Below are 10,266 nucleotides of genomic sequence, written 5' to 3'. Positions count from 1 at the left end.
CAGACTGAACAGAACAGAACAGAACAGAACAGAATGAACAGAACATACTGAACAGAACAGACTGAACAGAACAGACTGAACAGAACAGAATGAACAGAACAGAATGAACAGAATGAACAGAACAGACTGAACAGAACAGACTGAACAGAACAGACTGAACAGAACAGAATGAACAGAATGAACAGAACAGACTGAACAGAACAGACTGAACAGAACAGACTGAACAGAACAGACTGAACAGACTGAACAGAACAGACTGAACAGAACAGAATGAACAGACTGAACAGAACAGACTGAACAGAACAGACTGAACAGAACATACAGAACAGACTGAACAGAACAGACTGAACAGAACATACAGAACAGACTGAACAGAACAGACTGAACAGATTGAATTCTCTGGGTTGTGTCCTCCCTACTAAACCCTCTGTCTACAGAACATACTGAATTATCTGGGTTGTGTCCTCCCTACTAAACCCTCTGTCTACAGAACATACTGAATTATCTGGGTTGTGTCCTCCCTACTAAACCCTCTGTCTACAGAACATACTGAATTCTCTGGGTTGTGTCCTCCCTACTAAACCCTCTGCCTACAGAACAGACTGAATTATCTGGGTTGTGTCCTCCCTACTAAACCCTCTGTCTACAGAACAGACTGAATTATCTGGGTTGTGTCCTCCCTACTAAACCCTCTGTCTACAGAACAGACTGAATTATCTGGGCTGTGTCCTCCCTACTAAACCCTCTGTCTACAGAACATACTGAATTATCTGGGTTGTGTCCTCCCTACTAAACCCTCTGTCTACAGAACAGATTTAGCGACAGGATGTTCAGCTGTAGCATTGCTGCCATTTATAGATTGTGTGTGTAGTGTAGTGTAATGTGTGTGTGTGTGTGTAGTGTAGTGTGTGTGTGTGTGTGTGTGTGTGTGTGTGTGTGTGTGTGTGTGTGTGTGTGTGTGTGTGTGTGTGTGTGTGTGTGTGTGTGTGTGTGTGTGTGTGTGTGTGTGTAGTGTAGTGTAAAATGTGTAGTGTAATGCAATGTGTGTAGTGTAATGTGTGTGTAGTGTAGTTTGTGTGTGTGTGTAGTGTAGTGTAAAATGTGTAGTGTAATGCAATGTGTGTAGTGTAATGTGTGTGTGTGTGTAGTATGTGTGTACTGTAGTGTGGTGTGTGTGTAGTGTAGTGTAATGTAATGTGTGTGTAGTGTAATGTGTGTGTGTAATGTAATGTGTGTAGTGTAATGTGTGGGTGTGTGTAGTGTAGTGTGTGTGTGTGTGTGTGTGTGTGTGTGTGTGTGTGTGTGTAGTGTAGTGTAATATGTGTGTGTGTGTGTAGTGTAATGTGGGTGTGTGTGTGTGTGTAGTGTGTGTGTAGTGTAATATATGTTTGTGTGTGTATGTGTAGTGTAATATGTGTGTGTGTGTAGTGTAATGTCTGTGTGTGTGTGTGTGTGTAGTGTGTGTGTAGTGTAATATATGTTTGTGTGTGTGTGTGTAGTGTAGTGTAGTGTAAAATGTGTAGTGTAATGCAATGTGTGTAGTGTAGTGTAGTGTAGTTTAGTGTAGTGTATAGGGTGTAGTGTGTAGTGTAGTGTAGTGTAGTTTAGTGTAGTGTATAGGGTGTAGTGTGTAGTGTAGTGTATAGGGTGTAGTGTATAGGGTGTAGTGTGTAGTGTAGTGTATAGGGTGTAGTGTGTAGTGTAGTGTAGTGTATAGGGTGTAGTGTGTAGTGTAGTGTATAGGGTGTAGTGTATAGGGTGTAGTGTGTAGTGTAGTGTATAGGGTGTAGTGTGTAGTGTAGTGTAGTGTATAGGGTGTAGTGTGTAGTGTAGTGTATAGGGTGTAGTGTAGTGTAGTGTATAGGGTGTAGTGTGGTGTAGATCTCCTATAAAGCCTCTTGTCGAGGAGTTTAGTTGTATTTTCTCTCCACTTTGTCAGAACATTAACAACAGCCCTTATTACTTTACCATAAATGCTGTGTTCATATTTCAGATAACACACACACACACACACACACACACACACACACACACACACACACACACACACACACACACACACACACACACACACACACACACACACACACACACACACACACACACACACTCACTACACGCTGTGACTGGTACATTATTAATGTGAGAGTTTGCTCTGTTTTTCTGCTCATGTGATCGATGCCTCTCAGCTGGAGGACCGAGTGGTAGACTGGCTCCCTATTCCCTATGGAGCCCTTGGTCAAACGTAGTGCACTACCCAGGGAATAGGGAGCCATTAGGGCCTTAGTGTATTCAGCCAGACCTCTCGGGGGGTGGGGGGGGGAGTGACAGAACAGAACACGGTGACAGAACAGAACACGGTGACAGAACAAAACAAAACACGGTGACAGAACAAAACACGGTGACAGAACAGAACACGGTGACAGAACAAAACACGGTGACAGAACAAAACACGGTGACAGAACAGAACACGGTGACAGAACAAAACACGGTGACAGAACAAAACACGGTGACAGAACAGAACACGGTGACAAAACAAAACACGGTGACAGAACAAAACACGGTGACAGAACAGAACACGGTGACAGAACAAAACACGGTGACAGAACAGGACACGGTGACAGAACAGGACACGGTGACAGAACAGAACACGGTGACAGAACAAAACACGGTGACAGAACAGAACACGGTGACAGACCAAAACACGGTGACAGACCAAAACACGGTGACAGAACAGAACACGGTGACAGAACAGAGCACGGTGACAGAACAAAACACGGTGACAGAACAGAACACGGTGACAGAACAGAACACGGTGACAGAACAGAACACGGTGACAGAACAGAACACGGTGACAGAACAGGACACGGTGACAGAACAGAACACGGTGACAGAACAAAACACGGTGACAGAACAGAACACGGTGACAGAACGGAACACGGTGACAGAACAGGACACGGTGACAGAACAGGACACGGTGACAGAACACGGTGACAGAACAGAACACGGTGACAGGACACGGTGACAGAACAGAAAACGGTGACAGAACAGAACACGGTGACAGAACAGAACACGGTGACAGAACAGAACACGGTGACAGAACAGAACACGGTGACAGAACAGAACACGGTGACAGGACAGAACACGGTGACAGAACAGGACACGGTGACAGAACAGAACACGGTGACAGAACGGAACACGGTGACAGAACGGAACACGGTGACAGAACGGAACACGGTGACAGAACAGGACACGGTGACAGAACAGGACATGGTGACAGAACAGAACACGGTGACAGAACAGAACACGGTGACAGGACAGAACACGGTGACAGGACAGAACACGGTGACAGAACAGAACACTGTGACAGGACAGAACACGGTGACAGAACAGAACACTGTGACAGGACAGAACACGGTGACAGAACAGAACACTGTGACAGGACAGAACACGGTGACAGAACAAAACGGAACACAGAACAGAACACGGTGACAGAACAGAACACGGTGACAGGACAGAACACGGTGACAGGACAGAACACGGTGACAGAACAGAACACGGTGACCGAACAGAACACGGTGACAGAACAGAACACTGTGACAGGACAGAACACGGTGACAGAACAAAACAGAACACAGAACAGAACACGGTGACAGAACAGAACACGGTGACAGAACAGAACACGGTGACAGAACAGAACACGGTGACAGAACAGAACACTGTGACAGGACAGAACACGGTGACAGAACAAAACAGAACACAGAACAGAACACGGTGACAGAACAGAACACGGTGACAGAACAGAACACGGTGACAGAACGGAACACGGTGACAGAACAGGACACGGTGACAGAACAGAACACTGTGACAGGACAGAACACGGTGACAGAACACGGTGACAGAACACGGTGACAGAACAGAACACGGTGACAGGACAGAACATGGTGACAGAACAGAACACGGTGACAGAACAGAACACGGTGACAGAACAGAACACGGTGACAGAACAGAACACGGTGACAGAACAAAACAGAACACAGAACAGAACACGGTGACAGAACAGAACACGGTGACAGAACAGAACACGGTGACAGAACAGAACATGGGGACAGAACAAAACACGGTGACAGGACAGAACACGGTGACAGAACAGGACACGGTGACAGAACAGAACACGGTGACAGAACAGAACACGGTGACAGAACGGAACACGGTGAGAGAACGGAACACGGTGACAGAACAGGACACGGTGACAGAACGGGACACGGTGACAGAACAGGACACGGTGACAGAACAGAACACGGTGACAGAACAGAACACGGTGACAGAACAGAACACGGTGACAGGACAGAACACGGTGACAGAACAGAACACTGTGACAGGACAGAACACGGTGACAGAACAGAAAACTGTGACAGGACAGAACACGGTGACAGAACAAAACAGAACACAGAACAGAACACGGTGACAGAACAGAACACGGTGACAGGACAGAACACGGTGACAGAACAGAACACGGTGACAGAACAGAACACGGTGACAGAACAGAACACGGTGACAGGACAGAACACGGTGACAGAACAAAACAGAACACAGAACAGAACACGGTGACAGAACAGAACACGGTGACAGAACAGAACACGGTGACAGAACAGAACCCGGTGACAGAACAGAACACTGTGACAGGACAGAACACGGTGACAGAACAAAACAGAACACAGAACAGAACACGGTGACAGAACAGAACACGGTGACAGAACGGAACACGGTGACAGAACAGGACACGGTGACAGAACAGAACACGGTGACAGAACAGAACACGGTGACAGAACAGACCACTGTGACAGGACAGAACACGGTGACAGAACAAAACAGAACACAGAACAGAACACCGTGACAGAACAGAACACGGTGACAGAACAGAACACGGTGACAGAACAGAACACGGTGACAGAAGAATGTACATTGTAAAAGCAGAGAATGTTTTGTCAGTCCTACATGAGTGTTTGTCTCTGGGTGGAGGTGTTTTAGGTGGTTATGTCTGTTTCAGTGTGTGTGTGTGTGTTTGTGTGTGTGTGTGTGTGTGTCTTTTTCTGTGTGTGTGTGTGTGTGTGTGTGTGTGTGTGTGTGTGTGTGTGTGTGTGTGTGTGTGTGTGTGTGTGTGTGTGTGTGTGTGTGTGTGTGTGTGTGTGTGTGTGTGTGTGTGTAGTAAAGCACCTCTCTGAGAACCCACCGTCACGCCAGCTAGATTTACTCTCATTAATAAGTCATAGAGATGAACCAATCAGAGGCAAGAGGAAGATGTCACCATAAACATCTACCATCCACGACTCCTTGTTTGTGTGCATGGGGGATGAACAGAGGGGGAGAGAAGGGGGGAGGATGGAGGAGAGAGGGAAGGAGAGATAGGAGGAGGGGAAGGAGAGAGGAGTGGGGAGGGAGGAGAGAGGGAAGGAGAGAGAGGAGTGGGGAGGGAGGAGAGAGGGAAGGAGAGAGAGGAGTGGGGAGGGAGGAGAGAGGGAAGGAGAGAGAGGAGGAGGGGAAGGAGAGAGAGGAGGAGGGGAAGGAGAGAGGAGTGGGGAGGGAGGAGAGAGGGAAGGAGAGAGAGGAGTGGGGAGGGAGGAGAGAGGGAAGGAGAGAGAGGAGTGGGGAGGGAGGAGAGAGGGAAGGAGAGAGAGGAGTGGGGAGGGAGGAGAGAGGGAAGGAGAGAGAGGAGTGGGGAGGGAGGAGAGAGGAGGTGCAGCCTCCCTTAATAAAGCTGATATGCTAAATGACTTAAATGTAATGTAAAATCTGATATCAGATTCAGAATTCTATTTCAGATTAACTGCTTTTCATATTGATGTTTCTTCTTTCTACATCCCTCCATCTCTCCTCTCATCCCTCCATCTCTCCTCTCATCCCTCCATCTCTCCTCTCATCCCTCCATCTCTCCTCTCATCCCTCCATCTCTCCTCTCATCCCCCCATCTCTCCTCTCATCCCTCCACCTCTCCTCTCATCCCTCAATCTCTCCTCTCCTCCCAATTTCTCTTCATCCCTCCATCTCTCCTCTCATCCCCCTTTCTCTTCATCCCTCCAACTCTCCTCTCATCCCCATTTATCTTCATCCCTCCATCTCTCCTCTCATCCCTCCATCTCTCCTCTCATCCCCCGTTCTCTTCATCCCTCCATCTCTCCTCTCATCCCCATTTCTCTACATCCCTCCAACTCTCCTCTCATCCCCATTTCTCTACATCCCTCCAACTCTCCTCTCATCCCCATTTCTCTACATCCCTCCATCTCTCCTCTCATCCCCCTTTCTCTACATCCCCCCCATCTCTCCTCTCTTTCGCCCTCTCCACCCTCTCTCCCTCTCTCCATCTCTCCACCCTCTCTCCCTCTCTCCACTCTCCCTTCTTCCGTCGTTCTCTCCCTTCTCCTCCTTTCTCTCTCTCTCCACTCTCCCTCCTTCCGTTGTTCTCTCCCTTCTCCTCCTTTCTCTCTCTCCCTTCTCCTCCTTTCTCTATCTCTCCCTTCTCCTCCTTTCTCTCTCTCCCTTATCCTCCTTTCTCTCTCTCTCCCTTCTCCTCCTTTCTCTCTCTCTCCCTTCTCCTCCTTTCTCTCTCTCTCCCTTCTCCGCCTATCTGTCTCTCCCTTCTCCTCCTAGCTATCTCTCCCTTCTCCTCCTATCTATCTCTCCCTTCTCCTCCTATCTATCTCTCCCTTCTTCTCCCTCCTCTCTATTCCTACCTTCTTGTGCGTTAAGATGCATATATGTTTGAGTTGTTGTTTCTGCCGTAGCGGTAGGGAGGGTAGGAAGGGAGGTAGGGAGGGAGGGAGGTAGGGAGGGAGGGAGGGAGGGAGGGAGGGAGGGAGGGCGAGGGAGGGAGGGAGGGATATGGAACTGAGGGGATTATTAAGTCACCCTGCATCAGAGCTGGATGTAGATGATCTGAGACTCACATAGAAAATCAACCGTTAGAATAGAAAATAACATCTAACAGAATGGAGGAGAGAATCCCCGTGTGGTTTAACATATTATAGATATATATTACATAGACACTGGTATCATCCCAACCCCTTGTTGTTTACCATATTATAGATATATATTACATAGACACTGGTATCATCCCAACCCCTTGTTGTTTACCGTATTATAGATATATATTACATAGACACTGGTATCATCCCAACCCCTTGTTGTTTACCATATTATAGATATATATTACATAGACACTGGTATCATCCCAACCCCTTGTTGTTCACCATATTATAGATATATATTACATAGACACTGGTATCATCCCAACCCCTTGTTGTTCACCATATTATTGATATATATTACATAGACACTGGTATCATCCCAACCCCTTGTTGTTCACCATATTATAGATATATATTACATAGACACTGGTATCATCCCAACCCTGTGTTGTTCACCATATTATAGATATATATTACATAGACACTGGTATCATCCCAGCCCCTTGTTGTTCACCATATTATAGATATTATATAGACACTGGTATCGGTATAGCCCTTTGGGGGACTGGTGTTGTGATACTGACTGGATAGGGCACTAAGGTGAAATGTAGTGCACCCTACAGGGAGTAGGGTGCCATTTGAGCCCTACAGACTCTCTCTCTCTTTTCCATTTGCCCTGTCAATACCCCCAGGAGGGGTTCCGCCTGAAGAATCACTGCCGTTTCAGCACAGATTGTGAAGACGACTTTTCCGTTTGTATAGTATAGTGGAGTGTGTAAAATATTGTAGACGCTTATGAAAGTGTAAATGTTTTATTTATCTGCAAATTCTCCAAATCCAAGTTCCCCTGTTGAATAATTTAGGAAGGCTGTATAGGGCTGGGTCATTCTGACTGTTAGTAGTGTGTGTGTGTGTGTGTGTGTGTGTGTGTGTGTGTGTGTGTGTGTGTGTGTGTGTGTGTGTGTGTGTGTGTGTGTGTGTGTGTGTGTGTGTGTGTGTGTGTGTGTGTGTGTGTGTGTGTGTGTGTGTGTGTGTTGACATGTTTAACTATTCTTATGGGGACCTGAAGTCCACAATTTGACCAACTGGGGATATTCTGTTAGTCCCCATGAGGTCAAATGCTATTTCTTGGGGGTTTAGGGTTACGGTTAGAATTATTGTTAGGGTTAAAAATGACATTAAGGATAAGGAGCTAGGGTTAGTTTTAGGGTTAGACTCTCTCCTCTCCTTTAAGGGGATTAGATATGTCATGACTTAAAGGAAAGACTCCCTCCTCTCCTTAAAGGGGATTAGATATGTCATGACTTAAAGGAAAGACTCTCTCCTCTCCTTTAAGGGGATTAGAAATGTCATGACTAAATGGAAAGACTCTCTCCTCTCCTTTAAGGGGATTAGATATGTCACGATTTAAAGGAAAGACTCTCTCCTCTCCTTTAAGGGGATTAGATATGTCATGACTTAAAGGAAAGACTCTCTACTCTCCTTTAAAGGGATTAGATATGTCATGACTTAAAGGAAAGACTTTCTCCTCTTTTTTAAGAGGATTAGATATGTCATGACTTAATGGAAAGACTCTCTCCTCTCCTTTAAGGGGATTAGATATGTCATGACTTAAAGGAAAGACTCTCTCCTTTAATATGTGTTATACTACACCTAACCCTGTTGATACCGTGTTATACTACACCTAACCCTGTTGATAGCGTGTTATACTACACCTAACCCTGTTGATACCGTGTTATACTACACCTAACGCTGTTGATAGCGTGTTATACTACACCTAACCCTGTTGATAGCGTGTTATACTACACCTAACCCTGTTGATACCGTGTTATACTACACCTAACCCTGTTGATACCGTGTTATACTACACCTAACCCTGTTGATACCGTGTTATACTACACCTAACCCTGTTGATAGCGTGTTATACTACACCTAACCCTGTTGATACCGTGTTATACTACACCTAACCCTGTTGATACCGTGTTATACTACACCTAACCCTGTTGATACCGTGTTAAACTACACCTACGAGAGAGAGGGGTATACACCACAGTCAGTCTGTGTGTGTGTGTGTGTGTGTCTGTCTCAATGTGTGTGTGTGTGTGTGTGTGTGTGTGTGTGTGTGTGTGTGTGTGTGTGTGTGTGTGTGTGTGTGTGTGTGTGTGTGTGTGTGTGTGTGTGTGTGTGTGTGTGTGTGTGTGTGTGTGTGTGTGTGTGTGTGTAGAAGCCACCAGCTGTGTTCTGAAGGACTGTAGGTTTTATAAGCTCATCACTGCATGGGGTTTCCCACAGGGGGGTCTTCTGAATCTTCCTCTGGGTTCTTCCCAGGGATCCTTTATAAGCTCATCACTGCATGGGGTTTCCCACAGGGGACTTTTCTGAATCTTCCTCTGGGTTCTTCCCAGGGATCCTTTATAAGCTCATCACTACATGGGGTTCTTATCAGGGATCCTCAGGATAAATGTGACCGACCGCCTTGATTCGGTCTTACGTAGCAACAATGGCAACGGTGCATTTGAGGAAAGAATGGGAAAGTTATTCTGCTTCGAAAGTTGATAAACGTGTAACCTCACTTTTGAGAAAATGGCCTTTGAACGCTTTGGTGCACCTGCTGGAGAGCCCTTCTTTGTCTACACCCATTCAGCCTCGTTCACACCCTCTTAAGCTTTAGCTCCACCCATCTCTTTAAGGGTTGATCTGAGAGATCTGTACAAACAACAGCAGTCAAGCACCCAAGCTAACTGGCTAACAGTTGTCACGGTGACATTCACAGTGTTGAATAGAGGACTGTCTATACCACAGTGTTGAATAGAGGGGCTGTCTATACCACAGTGTTGAAGAGGGGCTGTCTATACCACAGTGATGAATAGAGGGCTGTCTATACCACAGTGTTGAAGAGGGGCTGTCTATACCACAGTGTTGAATAGGGGCTGTCTAGACCACAGTGTTGAATAGAGGACTGTCTATACCACAGTGTTGAATAGAGGACTGTCTATACCACAGTGTTGAATAGAGGACTGTCTATACCACAGTGTTGAATAGAGGACTGTCTATCCCACAGTGTTGAAGAGGGGCTGTCTATACCACAGTGTGGAATAGAGGACTATCTATACCACAGTGTTGAATAGGGGCTGTCTATACCACAGTGTTGAAGAGGGGCTGTCTATACCACAGTGTGGAATAGAGGACTGTCTATACCACAGTGTGGAATAGAGGACTATCTATACCACAGTGTTGAATAGGGGCTGTCTATACCACAGTGTTGAATAGAGGACTGTCTATACCACAGTGTTGAATAGAG

Source organism: Salvelinus fontinalis, chromosome 41, assembly GCF_029448725.1.
Source record: "Salvelinus fontinalis isolate EN_2023a chromosome 41, ASM2944872v1, whole genome shotgun sequence".
In the NCBI taxonomy this organism is placed as follows: domain Eukaryota; kingdom Metazoa; phylum Chordata; class Actinopteri; order Salmoniformes; family Salmonidae; genus Salvelinus; species Salvelinus fontinalis.
The sequence above is the reverse complement of the archived record's forward strand: the minus strand, read 5'-3'. Positions refer to the sequence as shown.